This window comes from Bos taurus, chromosome 14 (assembly GCF_002263795.3).
Source record: "Bos taurus isolate L1 Dominette 01449 registration number 42190680 breed Hereford chromosome 14, ARS-UCD2.0, whole genome shotgun sequence".
In the NCBI taxonomy this organism is placed as follows: domain Eukaryota; kingdom Metazoa; phylum Chordata; class Mammalia; order Artiodactyla; family Bovidae; genus Bos; species Bos taurus.
Genome location: NC_037341.1, coordinates 78,482,717 through 78,499,751, shown reverse-complemented (window position 1 = coordinate 78,499,751; position 17,035 = coordinate 78,482,717). Strand labels below are relative to the sequence as shown.

At 42.0% G+C, this 17,035-nt stretch overlaps 1 protein-coding gene across 7 annotated transcripts in view; it reads left to right on the top strand.

The window, feature by feature from the left end:
* The first annotated feature begins 2,746 nt into the window (after window positions 1–2,746).
* Window positions 2,747–17,035, top strand: part of RALYL (RALY RNA binding protein like) — an 829,513-nt gene continuing 815,224 nt past the window's right edge. For 3 of the 7 annotated variants that reach the window (XM_059893234.1, XM_025001556.2, XM_010812205.3), the window contains exon 1: window positions 4,823–4,909. The gene's annotated coding sequence lies outside the window, so the exon portion shown is untranslated. 7 annotated transcript variants of the gene reach the window in all.

Below are 17,035 nucleotides of genomic sequence, written 5' to 3'. Positions count from 1 at the left end.
TTATTAAATTTATATGGAAATAATTATGAGCGTACACACATTATAGAGAATTTTATATGCATTTCATTCTACATATCTGATTTTTTGAATTCTACAAAATATGTGAAGAATAAAATATCTTTTAAATATTAAATTATACAGAAACTTTGATAGTTCTTTCTTCCTTATTTCACTCATGCCATCTTGCATTGTTACTATTTATTTTCATATCTTTTAACGACTTTGACCAAAAGTATTTGACAAGTTTTGGCATTTGCAGTTCCTCCAGTAGAAGTTTGGGAAAAAGTAAAAGAGGCCATCTAAACTTGAAAGAGAAGCATAAGGGAAGTATGTTGATAGGCAGATATTGCACATATAATGGGAAAAAAGTAAAATGAATGAAAAAATTAAAATCACTGTTGTGAAAAAATTGTCAAGCAAAACAGAAGCAAATGACTTGAGGGCCCTGGATGTAAAACTGTACACTGAATCCAAGATATTGTAGCACATAATTTTTAAGTATATATTCATTTGTCAAATATATGTGTGCACATATGATTCACGTATTTCAATATTTTCTAATGGGAAAAACATTGAGATTATGTAGCATAGACTTCAAAATAGATTTTTCTTAATCATCATTTGTTTGTCTTATTGCAAACTTCATATACTTTATAGTATACTTTTCAATTATGATTCTTTCATAACTTGGTTCAGAATAGATATATTAATAAAAGGTCACAGTTCATAATTGCAACTTTGCTTTAAGAAGTTTCTTTCATTAACTCCTGAAGATGTGACCAGGATATACATGACCACATTTGCTTGTACAGATTTATGCTAAACAAAAAACTTAACCCCTTCATCTCTGCTTTTGAAGATTTATTTCCTTCTCCATCTGTCTTATGAAATCAGAAAAGTGAATGAAAATATGTGGGCAATAATATAGCCAAATCAGTTCCCACATATTTATTTTAGATCTACTTACTTAATTTAGAATAGCATATCTTTATTAACTGGCATCAGCAGCAGTATTTGAAAATATTTAGTATTTTATTCTAAAAATACTTCCTTGTATTTTTTGGAAATATTTTATTCTACCTGGAAAACTAGATAAAAGTTTGGTCCAGTTCCACCTATAATACTAACAATGGAATGCTTGACAAATTTCTTACTTCCTCTGACTTTATTTTCCTAATCTGTAAAATGAGTATAACAGTATCAATGTCATGCAGCAGGAGGAAGAACTAAATGAGAGGCTTTGTTCAGTGAATACTAGTTCCCTTGGTCTAAGTTTGTTTATTTTTGATGATGCAACTTAAAAAAAGAAAATGGCATGCTGGAAATAAGTGGAATATTTTGAGCACCTTACTGTAATTACATAAGTAAATGGAAAAAAGCAGAGAGGATATTGATGTCTTGCTTTTTCTTCAGCAGAACTGCATTTAACATAAAGGGGAGTCATTTTATTGAATAATAAAAGTCTGACAATCACTGTGATTGGCTGACGGCCATTACTGCAGTGTAATTCTAAACAGCTTGTTTTTCAAAGTTCTTCTTGAATAACTTTCTAAAACCTAGGCACTGCCCAACCTAGTTTAAGGGTTCAAAACTCATTTTTAAAGTGGAGTTTCTCACATTTGAACACTGAAAAATGTGTATTAAAAGAATGTTTTCTTATTAAATTATTAGAATCAGGTATTTTTTGAAATGGGAGGAAAATTTAGCAAACTAAGGGCTTAATGGCAGAAAAGAACTAATTCATGACTCAGAGAAGAAAAAGACAACATTTGGAGAGATCTTATTTATTTATTTTTTTAAAGAAGCCCAAGGTATTTTGCAAGTGAAAAGCACAGTGTTTGTTCTATACGATCCAGCTTAAAATCCTGCCATTTCTGAATATAACTTAACAGGGCTTCCAAAATTACCAGGTCCACTTTGAAGGATTCATCTTTCTCAGTCAGTATTTCTAATCAGCAACTCTCACTTTAAAGTAGGGATAATAAGTGGGGGTACAGTTGGCAACTCATCAAAATCAATATTTAATGATATCTTAATGGTTATTTTGTTTCTTTTATTGAAATTGTGGATTCATACTTCATTTGGCCAATGAATTCTGAACCAGAATGCTTGAGGAATATTTTTTGTCCTAGATGTGTACTTAATTTTCAGAACTGTCCAGGTTAGATCATCTTCGATGGAGGCGTGTTATCTTAACAGTCAACACTGGAAACACGGAGATATAGATCAGGGGCGGCAATCTGTGAACTGCATTAGTGTGTTAATTGCTCCTTCTCAAACAGAGCAGTGCCAATTAATGCCACACAACCCAGATCCAAAGCAGCACGGGGGACGGACCTGATATTACTAGTGCACAAATACGAAGAAAAAAAAAATAGATGTCTTCCAGTGCTCAGAAAACTGATTCTTGAACAGGCAGCAAGAGCAGATGCTCAGTGCATCCAGCGATTGGCCGATGGGATCTTTGTTCAGGCGACCGGCTTCCTAAAGCCAGGAGCAGGTGGAGAAATCCCCGCGTCGCCCTCACCTTCACGATCCATGGCTCTGCCACCTGGGCTCCGGCGGGGTGCGCCGCCGCCTCCCGGTCCTCTCTCCGCCGAGACCCCCCCACTTCCCGGGGACCCGTGACCCGGGCTCTCCGCTGTCCCCCGCGCCGCCCCTGGGACTTCCAGCTCCGGCCCGCAACTTGGGCAGGAGTCGGGCCCGGGCCTCTACCGCCGGGCAGGACCTCCCCCGGGCGCCGGGAGGCGCGCGCGCGCGCGACGAGGCCGACCATGCCCGGTCCCCGAGCCAACGGACGATCGGGACCCCCGTCCGCGGGAAGAAGCGCTGGACCCGGCTGCCTAACGCGGAGATTTCGTTTTGTCTTTCCAACTGCCGGTGTGCCCGGTCGGAGAGATGCCCTGCGCGCTGCTGGCAGTCAAGGCCCCTGACAACGCCCCCCGGTAGCGCGCCGAGCCAGGCTCCCCGAGATCCGCGAGGGGGGCGCGCAGATCCGGGGGGCGGGTGGGGAACCGCAGAGGCGAGGGCAGCTGGGGAGGGATCGGGCGAGAAATCGGGGGGTGCGGGGAGGGCGCAGTGGGTGCGTTCGATCGCGCGTTCACAGTGAAACTTCTGGAGAGAGAGGGTTGGCATCTCTCCGCAGGTGACCACCCTGGTGTGGAAAACAGAGGCGAACAGGGGAAGTGGCGAGCGACAACAAGTTGGAGGTGGGCGGCAAGTTGGTGGCTTCCTCCCGGGCGTGCGATCGGCGACCCCCAGCTGCCCCAGGGCGCGCGCTCCCCGCCGTGGGCGGCGGTGCCCGGGCCTTGCTAGCCGCGGCCGGCCCCGCGCTGCGCCCCCTCTCGCCCGCCCTGCGTGTGCGTGTGCGTGTGCCTAGCGCCCGCGTGAGCGGCACCTGCTCGTCCGGGCTCACAGCGGAGCCGCCTCGCCGGGAGCTGCCGCTCGCGGGCTCCGGGCTCCGCGCTCCCAGCCGCCGCCGCCGCCGCCGCCGCCGGAGTGGGGCTCGGCGGGCCCCCCCACTTGGCAGCCCGGGTCCCCCCCGGCCGTGCCTGCGAGTCAGCCCGGCTCCGAGTCACGTGTCAGTGCCCGAGGCAGAGACAGAGAAACACGCGCTTCAGTCCTTCTTCCACCGCCATACTGTATTTTATCCTAAATCTCATTTTTATTCCAACATTTTACTCCCGCTCGGTGAGTACCTTCTCAGTGGCATTCTTGTCCTCTTCTTCTTCTTCTTTTTTTTTTTATTTTTATTTTTGCCCCCCCCTTTGTTTTTGTGTTTTTGTTTTTTCTTCTTCTTCTTCTTTTTTTTTTTCTCCACTTCTTTGATTATTGTTTGCATTTGGGAAAGCTGGAGGAGCATGGTTTTGAGCCTTTTCCTGAATCCAAGTTTTTCTAGCATGCGACGGTTCTGTAGACGAGGCGCTGCGTCTGGGAGTCCGCGGCGACCGTGCCCGCGAGGAGCGACTCCCAAGTCCAGCAAAACGTGCAACTGGTTTGAAGGAAAAAGCGATATGAAGTATGGTGCCTGTTTTTTTTCCCCCCTTTGTAAAAATAAAAAAAGCATGTTTCTAACTCTTTTTTTTGCATACTATTTTTCTGATAAGATTTTTGTATAGGTGGGATCTTGCGGCAGTGTTTACAAGTTTGTGGTTTTGCTATACGAATACAAACCACTGAGCAAAGACATGAATTTTCTTATTTATTTTTTGTGTGTGTGTGCTCTTTTTTGGAAGCCGGGGAGAACAAATTCGTTTTTGTTTTTGTTTTTGTTTTTTCCCCCTACTTGTTTTTGATATCCATTGATAACATGAAACTTTTCTTGCAGCTGGTTCCTGGGATTATTTTTAAGCAAATACTTTTTTTTCCTCCTTTAAATTAAGTGTGACTTTTGCACATCTGCCTTTTTTTAAAAAAAACAAAAAACCCAAGATCATTTTATGAAAGATATCCTGATATCTATATCTATATTATCCCTTCTTCCTCCCTCTCCCCTCCCTGTAAATCCATTTTCAAATGATGGCAGTGGAAGGTTTTTCTGGGAAAAAAAAAAAATGAAGTGCGGTTTGGTTTCCTTGTCAACGGAAGATGAAGTGAACAGCTGAGCAGCTCGCACAGAGCAGGTACTTGGTCCCTTTGGAGGCGTTTCCCGGGTTTGCAATGGCAACTCTGGTCCTGGCAAAGAAACATGTGTGTGTGTGTGTGTGTGTGTGTGTGTGTGTATGTGTGTGTGCGCGCGTGTGCGCGCTCGCGGCCCCGGGCAGCGTCCGAGCCCGCGGTGGGGAAGCCGCGCCGGGAGCCGGGGGAAGCCCGGGTCCGTGGCCGGCCTGGGCTGCTTCCGAATGAGCGTGAAACGCCGCCCCTCGGTCGGCGGGAGGCGTCTGCGCCCCGGGCGGCGCCGGGCGGCCGGGTAAGTTCTCCGAGGGCCACTTGCGGAGCCGCAGGGGCGCGGGCGCGGGCCGGGCCGGGGGCGCCCGGGAGACCGCGGGCAGCAGCGGCCGTGCCGCGTCCTCCGGAGGCGCCGGCTTCTGGCCGAGGGCCCGGGCCCCGACCTCTCCACATCCCGGCGGTGGCTCCCGATGGCGCGGCGCCCGCTGCTCCTCTGCCTTGAGTCAACAACGCACTCGGTTTTCCCCTGCCTGTTTTGCCCGTTTGCTTTCTTCGGCGGTGGTGTCTTTGGAGCTTTGCTTTCCCCGTGGTGTTTGTTGCTCTGGGTTTAAGTGCCTGGCGTCTTCCAAGGTGGAGGAGATCGCTACTTTCCGTGATGGTCAGTTGGGTTTCATGTTGAGGATGAAAGCGCCAGTTTGCATGAATGAGGCTACACCCATAGGAGGAGTGGTAAAGGGACAATGTATTGTCCCTCTTTTTAACCACCTGATGGTGGTCGCAAAGGGTTTCCCCTGAGAGCCCGGCACAGGACAGGGCTTGGGATTTGTGATGGTGGTGATAGAGTCCGTTGTGTTGGTGGCAGAGCACAGAACTCAGTGTTGAATGTGTTCTATGGAGTTTATGTTTTATGATCGTCGTGTTCGGTTCCCGGGGTAATCTGGTACTACTTCTTGGAGATGCACCACGGTTGCTAATCAAAAGCTTTCTCTGTACTTAACACAGTGACAGAATCTGTTGGAAAACTTGCTGTCCAAACAAATTTTGTGTTATACTTTAAATCTTAAAGTCTGGAGGTCATTATTTAAATGATTTGATTCTGGAGTGTAGAGCTTGGATTCTATTAAAATAAATATAAAGGCGAGTGGAATAATTTACTTCTCAGATTAGGTTTTCTTCTAGGTTATCTATAGGCATAAAAACTAAATCCAGAGCCCATAATAAACATGTTAATGACATATGCTATGGCTTTTTTCAAACAAATATTTAAGTCGCTAAGCTCAGTTTGTGGAATGAAGTTTTATGACTGTGTTTCTTTACTCTTTGTGGTAACGGAGGAGGACAAGTCATTTATCTGTAGCAGGTTAAAAATTATCGTAATGTCTAGAAAGCTATGTATTTTTTAAATTCACAATGCATTGTCCCATTTCAGAGATCTTTGAATGTAGCAATCAATGTGTGTTACTCTTGTATGTAGGGTAGCTTTTCTCTGTTAAGAAAGTCCTGTTGCATTTATATAAGGAAGATAGTTTAAGCCCTGTGTGTGGACCTCCAGGCTTGATACTCTGAAAGGCATAGTTCTAAGATTTGACACAAGTATTATGTAATAAAGCTTTAAGTTTTTATTTTTTTTTGGTTGTGGTAAGCATACTACTAAAATATAGTCTTTCATGTGGTTTAAACAGGGAGCAAATCATTTAAAATGCCACTTGGAACATTCTGTTTTTTAAATAACTTTCATCATAATAAAGTATTATGTAAGTAGAAATGCTCATTTATGTAAAAATGCAAGACAATGCATGTGTGTAACATTTCTTTGTAGGTTGTATGTACTGTACGTCATCTAGTTCCTTTAGAAGAGAGAAACAGTGAATGAGAAACAAAGCTTGAGTATCAAACCATAATTTTCATTATGAGGATCACTTGCTGCCCTAAGGTGGGGTAACTGTCTTAAGGCTGGTACAGAACGCAGACTGCAATGTGTGATATTTCCAAATGAGATTGAAACCCTGATGGGATGGAAGATATTCATAAGGTTTCAAGTGGGAACAGATACAGTAGTTGTGCTTTGAATTTTGTAAAGATCATGCTAAGAGCCTTTAGTCGTATTAGGTTTTCATTAAATATTGCTTGTTCATTATACTACATACTTATGTTAAATTTCTATTATATTGAAATTTTGAAATCTCCTCCTCCATAAATTATGCTGGGGATTCTACAACTCTGTGTGTTGGTTTAAAATCTTTGAATATGGCTTCCAAGATTTAGCACCGCCTACTGGTTTCTCATGGAAAAATAATGTTCTTAAATTCAGCAAGCAACCCACTTTGATTCTGATCAGCTTAATCATGCAGATTACTTTTAACTGCTTACTGACAGCAAAATAAATATTTGGCTGCAAGAGAGAGGGTTTGGAATGAAGGCAGAGGATGAGGGAAAGAAGACACATAAATTTAAAGTGGCTGCGGGACCACTAACTGACTTTATTTTATTACCTGAATGTGACAAATAAATAAATCACACATTTAAAGCCGCCTTCTACATTTGCTAGAACTTTTCTAGGGGATGCCAAAATTTGGACATTTTGAAAATCCAGGATCACTGCATTAACTTTATATTGTATGTCCCACTCTTGAACATTGTAGAGAAAGAAAACCCTAGTCAGAGTTCTGTCTTGAGTGTGTGGTCTGTCCAAGAATTTTTAAATGAAGAAATTTTAATCATAAAAAATAGACATTTAATCATTTCATATTTTTTCCTACATGATTATAAGCTAGCAAGGAGCACACTAATTTTTTTCTTGGTGTGGATGAAGCAGCTACATGGTGATGCTGGTATATAAGGGGAAAGGTTTCAAACACATATTTATAAAGGCACTCTTTTAACTACAATGGATATACTGCTTTAAAAAAAACATAGTTTATTTTTTCTAATTGTAATGAAAGGTTAGTGGTTAAAAGAGTTTCCCAACTTGTGCAAACTGATGATGCCATTAGAAGGTGAAAATAAGGGGATACAAAAATAATGCACTACATCTGATATACAAAAAAATATATTTTCCTAGCTAGAACAACCACGTGCTATATGGATAACTGCTTCTTTACTAGAACAGTTTTAAAGCAGCTTTTTAAAAAAGAAGCTAGTGAGAAGAGTGTGGAGAAGCTCCCTATATCGGAAAGCATTTGACTGGAGTAGGAGTGCAGTCATGCTTTGCTTACTGTTTACTAATACTGTAAGCAACTAATTACGCAGTGCATCACATCAAGTCAGACTACACTGGAAGCAGAAGAGAAGTGAAGTCGATGTTCAGAATCGTTTGCATGCTAAAAAGGAAATATTTACTTGCAATTTAATTTTTTCTCCTCTCTGACTTTTGAACATTTTATTTTTTAAATGTAATTAGCGGTGCCTTAAAAGAAATACAGCTGTTTTTCTTTTATCACATTGTCACTAAGAAAATTCTATTTTGTGTATAAAAAACCAAGGTAATGATAAAGTGTATTCTTCAAGGTGTCTATGGGGTTCTGGAAATAAATTAAAATCTAATTAAAAAAATTCCTTACTGGTCTGAGGTTGTTGTTATTATTTTCTTATTATTTGCTACTTCTAGTGACATGCACAAATACCTTTAAAATCCCATTTTCATGGTTCAGTATGACGTTTTCATAAGTCTCACTTATAGTGGGGCAACGAATTTTCATATTAGTGACAGCAAGGACGGTTAGCTTTACTGCGACGTGATTTTGAGGACAAGAATTATTGAAGAAAATGTAAGTAATAATTTGACTTTTGAAAGTACCAAAAATTAGTTACATATTTAGCAAGTCTTATAAAAATGCCAGTCACCGCTCTTCTTTTTATTATTAAAATTTGGCAGGTAGACTATGTACATCTAACCCCTGCTTTTAGTAGTCTTGCTTCTTCCTGAAGCTTTTTAGATTTTCAAGAAAATATTGGGGGGCATTCATTGTTTGTTTTGTTAGACTCACTGACATTGTGGGAAATGGATTTTGTGCTTCTCTAATTCTCCCATAAAATTAAAAGTCTTTCACTGATGATTCAGTTATTCTGGGACTTCATTCTGGCAAACACAGAGTTATTGATTGCCTTTTTCTTTCCATTCCTAGATAGAGAGGGTTAGTAGGAGAACTTCAGTTAATTCAGGATAAATGTCTTCTGGACTGTCTTTGGAGCCTGTGAAGCTGGGGTCAGTACTGCAAGATTTATTTCTTGGGCCATGTAGAAATCTAAATGGAGAAGAGAATTATAGCAGAAATCATGGGGACCCTACCCAGATTTTCTGAAAGATGCAGCGAAATGCATCTTATGTACCTTCATACTTAAGAAAAACTGGAGGTTTTATTTGCATCAGTATGTCTCATAAAATCACATCTGACACATCTATTTCTCTACTTTGCTTAGAATAAAGTAGTTGAATATTTTGTCTAAATTTTAACAGTGGAAATTAATTGTGTTCCTACATCATCCATGTATTTAGACAAAATATTTATACACATTTTGATAGCCATATGCTAAATTATAATAGGAGCAACATATTTTTGAGTCACTTTGGAAACTTAACAGGCTAGAGTAGGGAAAGGCTATTTTTCATTAAATCAAGAGGAAAGGGAAAGAAAAGTAGGACTAACACGTCCTGAGGTGCCCTTCCTTTCCATGAGTAGGTGATAGCATCATTATGTTATATTTTGGGGGAAACTGAGGCTTGGGGAGATGTAATTTGCTCACGTCTCCATAGGGAGTAAAGGGACACATGGCAGGAGTGTCTGAATTAACACCCGTGGCCCTCCTTCTGTACAGGAATGCTCCACTTGAGAAGACGGAATTCTCTTTGTCCGTTTCTTTCACTCAATGCACAACAACCGCGGTGTGTGCGTTCTTGGTCCGTTATCTTAGGTGGTTGTATTTTGGCACGTTTTCACTACTGAGTGCTGCAGCCAGCAATCCCAGAAAATGGCACCATTTACAGAAAGACTCTTACTGGTGCTGAAAGGGTCTTCAAGTGACCAGGCATCATGCGGGTCAACAGGACCGTGGGGATTTTGAAGAGACCCAGTCCATGGACATTTGTGGAAGGCACTCATGCCCTGTGGTCAGGACCGAACAGATGGCCCTGTGTCCACAGTGCTTTTGCCGAGGTTGTGGGCAAAGCACTCTACAAATATTTAGCCTCAAGTGGAGTCTCACCTCTTGAAGTGTTTGTGGTGTGATGTGGAAGAGGATTCTTTTACACAAGGCAAACTGAAGAGCCACTTCCTTCACAACACAGCCAGTCTATAAATATAGGTGTCTCTTCTGTCTACCGACATCTCACGCTCAGCATCATCTCCAGCTCAGAATTGCACTGTGACACACATTTGAGTGTGACATTTTTCAAGCTCACTTTATCTGTTTGTTAATAACATAACACTGCAAGATGTTATTTTAGGATGCTGTTTTTAATTGCCTCTTCGGATGTGTGAAAAAGGATTCAGTTATTAAACAATCTCCTTGGAGCTTGAGAAAAGTGAATGTTTTTCAGTAGAAAATGGGAAACATAAAGTATAGTGGGGGCAGTGTGAATGAACACCATGAAATGGATTTCAAAGTCGATGATCAATCGACACGTCTACACTGGTTGGAGGCCAAGATGGGGAAACTATCAAAAGCTGCTTTTGAATTTTAGAATCTGGATACCTTGAAAGCCTGGAGTATGAAACAAGCCAGGAGAAAATAAGGATATCTAGAAGGGAGCCTGATTTGCCTGGGGGTGGGAGAATGGTTCAGTTTTGGACGCATCACTGGTATGAAGTTCCAGTATTAACCTGGATAAAATGACTGATGTGCAATTGAAATTCAGATCCAGAGCTGGAAAGTATACTGAAAGCTAGAAAAAGATGTTACAAGATTATTGACATTAACATTTTAGGAGGCAAACATTTGGGAAACACCTGTGTTTTCCTGAGTGGATGTAAAGGAATCTGCTTAAGGGCAGACAAAGAGAATAAGGAGGATAGCCACTGAAGCTTAGGAGTGTGTGTGGGGGTGTGGGGGGGTGGGTGTGGGTGTGTGTGTAGTTCAGCAAGGCAAATGCTGTGTAGGCTTGAAGGAAGGTGATACCTGCGAAAAAGACCCTTGATCCTGTGATTAAAATCCATTACTTTTAAGAAGAAACTCAATGAATGATGCATATTAGACTTAAGTGAGAAAGCTTTCCATGGTTCCGGGTGTGGTGTGACATACCACATCAGGTCAGTTCCCAAGATTGTATGTGTCACATTCTTAGTGTGTGTATGTCTGTGTGTGCATTTGAAAATGTAACATGACTAAACAGGAAGATCAGTAAGAAGGTTTTCTGCAACTAGGTAAATTGATTTTAAATTACATACAGAAGAAGTTTTTAAAAAGCGGGAGTAGCTAGGATAGGTCAGGAAAAGAAAGGTAAAGAGGGGTCTAGGCTGTCAGATATTGAAATACACCACACATGCCTTTTAAGCAGGTTTACTAGCTGGCTCCTTCAGAGACTTCCAAGCAGTGTGTCCAGAAGCAGTGAACACATCCAGTGCACAAATCATGGCTTCTAAACACCGTTTCCCATTCAAGGGGCCCAAACTCTCTGGAAACTTGGCCGATTCTAAGTCTAGGCAGAAGAAGTACCAGATGAGCCCAACTTCTCTCATTGTTCTGGGAAGTGAGGAAGTGCCCGCAAACAAATAAGGTTGTGTAAGCCTATAGTGTTAATTAGAATGGTTACCAGGAGCTAGCCTGAAGGGCCTCTCAGTTGCCAAATTCAGATAAATTTGAGCATCAGTGGTTGTTGGTTCCCAAAATATGTGAGCTGCTCAGTCCTGTCTGACTCTTTGCAACCTATGGACTATAACCCGCCAAGCTCCTCTGTCCATGGGATTCTGCAGGCAAGAATAGTGGAGTGAGTTGCCATTCCCTTCTCCAGGGGATCTTCCTGACTCAAGGATCAAACCCGGGTTCTGCATTGCATTCAGATTCTTTGCCGTCTGAGCCACCTGGCAAGCTGTGATGTCAGGCAAAATTAGAAATTGGCCCCTGGACCGGGAGGGCAAAGAGACACTGTAGAAAGAAGTAGACCACTCCCTCTTGGTGGGTGGAAGTTTTAACCATCAGGATAACTTAGGTGCAAGGCGTGTCTTTGGCAGCTGCAAGGCAAGTCCATTTCTGCATCTACCTACCAGGAGCTTAAAAGTTTGTTCAGGTATCCCCCACTCTCTGAATGGCCATGGAACCTTTTGTAAACGGAATGGTGTAAAGTGAAGAAGCCATCACCCTAGGACACATCTTGCTAACAGCTGCACAAAATAAGTTGATATAAAGCACAGATGCTCTTAGGCACAAGTGAAGGTAGAGAGGCTTACTGCTGAATGCCGAGTGCGGTTCCCGGGGAAGGAGCTCGATGGAGCCCCTCTCTGCTCTGGTCTGTTCTGCCTCTGTAAAGCCTTGATGGAAAATAACGAGCGCTGTTTTCACGTCTTGCTTTTGTGCATAAAATGAAAATCCTCTTTGGATTTGTTTCAGTTTGTGAAAATAGGTACTAATAAAGATCTTTAGTAAAAGTAAAGTGGGGGATCCCTGTAGAGAAGCCTTCATGGGGTTCAGTCACCTCTCCTTCAGTCAGGATATTCTCAACAACACATGGCTCTCAAGACTGAGGCCTGAAGGGGCTGAATATACATCCCAAGGACAGCAGAGGGGACAGGAAGCCTCTGACTGTTTGGGTCCCACTGTAGAGTCATCCAGTGGTCACATGCTCTCGGTGAGCTCCCGCAACAAGAGTGACTGTAACAGATAATACAAAATTGAAGAAAGTCCATGAGTCTGTTGTCATAGTATAAGTTAAAAAAAAATTAATAAAAAGCAATTCTGACAGTAATTAATGCCCTCAGTGATCTCCTCCAACAAGAATGACTGTAACAGACAGTACAACATTGAAGAAAGTCCATGAGTCCATTGTGATAGTCTAAATTAAAAAAATAATAATAAATGATTCTGACAATAATTAAATTGAAATAAATGGTTAGCCTGCTTTTTAGGAGGAACTCTTGTGTAGTTGATGAAAGACAGCTCTTCTTTACAAAATACGTAAGTTAGTACATCTAGCAAATGGTAGAATGAGAAAATTACTGTTTATAACTCTCAGTGAAATAAATGATTCAGGCAAGAATCATCCACAGGTGCTAAAACCATTAGTTACAAATATTTTGAGGAATAATGTGTTCTCTTTGTACTCAAGATTACTGTTTTAAAGAATATTTTACTTATTTATTAATTTTTTGTTCTCAGGATCTTCCTTGCAACACGTGGGCTTTCTCTAGTTGCAGAGAGCAGGGGCTCCTCTTTTGTGGGTTTCTGGGCTTCTCATTATAGAGGCTCCTCTTGATGCAGAGTTTGGGCTGGAGAGCCCGCAGGCTTCACTAGCTGTAGCGCACGGACTTAGTTGCTCTGTGGCATATGGGATACTTCTGGAGCAGGGATCGAACCCATGTCCCCTGCATTTGCAGGTGGATTTTTTAACACTGAACCACTAGGGAAGTCCAAGCATTACTTCTTAATTTTATCTGGCATCCGCCTTCTTAAGCAGCTGCGTGATCAAACCTGGCATCGCTAATAGACAGCCCGACGCCATGAGCCTCGGAGGGATGCAGTCTGAAGTCTTCATTGTCATTTGTGAGATGTTGTTGATGGAATGTTTGAGATGAATCTAAAACCTGTCTAGACAGAGGATGAACATCAACTCTATGGACATGAGTTTGAGCAAGCTCCGGGAGATGGTGAAGGACAGGGAGGCCTGGTGTGCTGCAGTCCATGGGGTTATAAAGAGTTGGACACAACTGAGTGACTGAACAGAATAAAAAACCTGTTTAGACTTAGTTTCTCATTTACAGAAAAATATAGAGAAAGTAGAACCTGTTAAACTGAATGAGGAAACATACAAATTCACAGGGTATAGTACTTTTTATGGAAGATACCAGACAGTGACCTAGTCTCTTCAAAAGACATTGCCGTTGTGGGGAGAGTTTTTAGACTAAAAGAGACTAAAGACAACCAAATACAGTTTTTGGAGATTTATTTGATTTTTTTTTTAACATAAGGCTGCAAAAGATCAAGTAAAGAATCCGCCTGCAATGCAGGAGACCCTGGTTTGATTCCTGGGTCAGGAAGATCCCCTGGAGAAGGGATAGGCTACCCACTCTAGTATTCTTGGGCTTGCCTTGTGGCTCAGCTGGTAAAGAATCCTCCTGTAATGCGGAAGACCTGGGTTCAATCCCTGGGTTGGAAAGATCCACTGGAGAAGGGAAAGGCTACCCACTCCAGTATTCTGGCCTGGAGAATTCCATGGACTGTGTAGTCCATGGGGTTGCAAAGAGTTGGACATGACTAAGCGGCTTTCACTTCACAGAAGATCAAAATTGGGTTGAACAGGGAAAATTTGCTCATGGGCTAGCTAATAAATGATATTAGGAGATGCATACTGAATGACTTAGGAATAAATGCCATGATGTCTGTGGCCTAATTTCATGAGTCATGGTAAAATGCATATGTGTGCGTGTGTGTGTGTGTGTGTGTGTGTAAAACATCCTTTGTTAATAATTTTTGAATCCAGAAAGTGACTATGTAGGTTTTATTGTATTATTTTTTCAGACTGAATATTTTCAGTAAAAGTGTTGAAAGTCTGTTAGTTGCCATTGAGAAAAAAATGTGCATATTAGGGTTAAATAGAAGCAGAAATCCAGATCTGTAAAATTTCATGTCCCTTGGGGCCTTTGAAGATATGAGACAAGAAGAAATTTAGTTCAGGATCAGTTGTGGAAATGAAATATTATTCAAGGGAGTAATATTGTTGGTGTGTGTGCTTGGCGTGCTGTAGTCCATGGGGTCGTGAAGGGTCGGATATGACTTGGTGACTGAACAACAACAATGTTGTTGGACAAAGGATGTATTTTTAAGCTCTAATAAAGGAAATATGCATGTATATTAATTGCTTTCAGAATGGCATCTCCTTAGCTAGAAGAGATAGAGGTATTGTAGAGGTGGAAATAATTTTCAGGGGCAAATTTCAAGATGTTCTAAGAAGGTTGGTATGATCAGTGGTAGCGCAGGAAGACTGGTCACATCTTGGAAGAAGGAAGGGAATTGGATCAGTTCGTTAGTTAGCTAAATGCATTGTTTATTCAGCCCTGTCCTGGAGCATGGAGACTCAGTGGTAAATAAGACTAGCTAAGGGCCCTGTCCCCAGGGAGCTGACCATCTGATGATTAGTTTCCTCAGATATTCTCAAGGTGGTAGGTTGAGATTAACTAGCATGAGGGTAAGAATTTAGGGAATGTAGCAGAGAATTTCAGAAGGTCCAAAAAGACTCTACAGCCATGGGGAGGAACTTGGCAAAATTAACAATTTGTTGTTCCTAGTTGACACAATTGCATCACTCTCTCTGGCAACAGAAAATGTAATCCGAATGGGTCAAGCAAACAGTGAAGTTTTCCTTAAGAATATTAGCAAGGCCTGCACGATGCAGAGCAAAGAGCTGTGCTTTCTAGGTGTAGTGCGTATTTCACGTCAGAGTGATCGTAAACCTGGCTGGGGAGGGAGCTGAGGAGACTAGGAACAGAGAGGATTAGAAAGCCGGGAGGGCAAGGTCTAAACCAAGAGTGGTAGGTTCACTGGTTCTAACAGGATGAAAGAGGTGTGAGGATGGACGGTTTTGGTCAGAGGAGAATGTTGTATTTCCAGATTGTGAAAGTGGAGCAGAGTCAAATGGAGTGAACGTGTTTCACAGTTTTGGAAGGCTTGCAGTTAACTGAGGCAGATGCTGCTGAGGTTGAGAAGTTGAGAAGTGTTGTGAGAAGAAGCTGAGTGTTGAAGGGGTAATTTTTAACACTTTTAAAAAATTCATAAGGGGATGACAGGGAATAAAGTGAAAAGGAAGACTGAACATGTGCTAAAAGGATCAGTGACGTTCCTGGAGGTTTATGATCAAATGATACCATAAAGGAATTTTTGTTTTCTTTTGTGATTGCTGAGATTTTAGTCTTTTGGAACATTTTGAGGAGAAATGTAGATAAATTGTGTGTGCGCGTGTGTGTGTTTATCTTGTTTGCGTTTGATTAGATTTTTAGATAATACAGAATAAATTCTGCAACCAAAAGATGGTTGCATAAAAAATGGGTACTGCAACCAAAAGTTCAGTGTTACAAGGATGTACCTGATCAAAACCAGAGAAATAAATACAGGCTACTACAGTTCAGTACTTTCTAAACAAAGCAGCAAATGATTCCTGTTGAAAAGAACATTACATAGTGTCTGCCTGTTGTTATACTTCCGAGCCCAGTTCACACTTTACTGTTTTTAATGAGGAGTCCAGTTAGCAGATAGGTAGACTGTGGCTGTTGCTATTGCCAGGTCAGTTGCTGCAGCTGCTACTGCCTCAGTTCCATTGTCAGATCATCCCTCCTGGCCCAGACTGATGGCTGAATGCTTAGTCCTATTGTGCCTCATCTTTGTAACACCCTGGAGGAATTTATCATTATCCTAGATAGCAATATGGGGAGGAAACTGAGGATCAGACAAGTGTCTTGTCAGATGTCTCAGAGCTGTCACATTGCTGAATAGAGACCTGAAACCCCAGACTTTTTGGCTCCAAAACTTGACGGCACACTCCAGTATTCTTGCATGGAGACTTCCATGGACAGAGGAGCCCTGGTGGGCTACAGTCCATGAGGTCGCAAAGAACAGTTTGAGTTACACCCCCGTGCCTTATTTAAAATATGCAGGAAAAGAGATACTTTCATGTGTACATGGATAGATCCGTGACATTTCGTCATAGACACACACCAGCTCCCTGTGTATGGAAGGTTTAAAAGCACACAGTGCTTTTGGCTAGAACTGTGCTGCTATATACGTTCTGATTCTTGTCTTCTCAGAGTTCCATGTAGTGTTTCGCTCTAGGCATAATTAGTGAGATTTTGATACTTGCCCATTCATTTAACCAATGCTCACCGGAAATCTACCGTATCTAAGTCATTGTGTTTTAAGAGACTAAAGAGCTTTACAAACAAGACCAAACGTTGGACTTACCCTCATGAACTGACCGTCTACTCGGAGAAGGAAATGGCACATGTGAAAACTGACAATGCATGAATGATTAGAATTCAGAAGAGTAGCTGTGATTAGTTATGGTTATTTAGGTCATTAAGACACTTGCAAATTTTGGAATGGAGTGCCCCTCTCTTCTCAGTGACTTGGCAAGGTCCTTGGGTTGGGAGATTTGACAGCACTTTATTGATATTGCTATCCAAAGTCAGGAATATATGGGTGTGTTCAGGGGTAATGTGTAGCAGGAAGAGATGAGAAGCAACAGAAAGGTTTAGAGAGGGCCATCTGGAAAGAGAATTGGGAGATGACA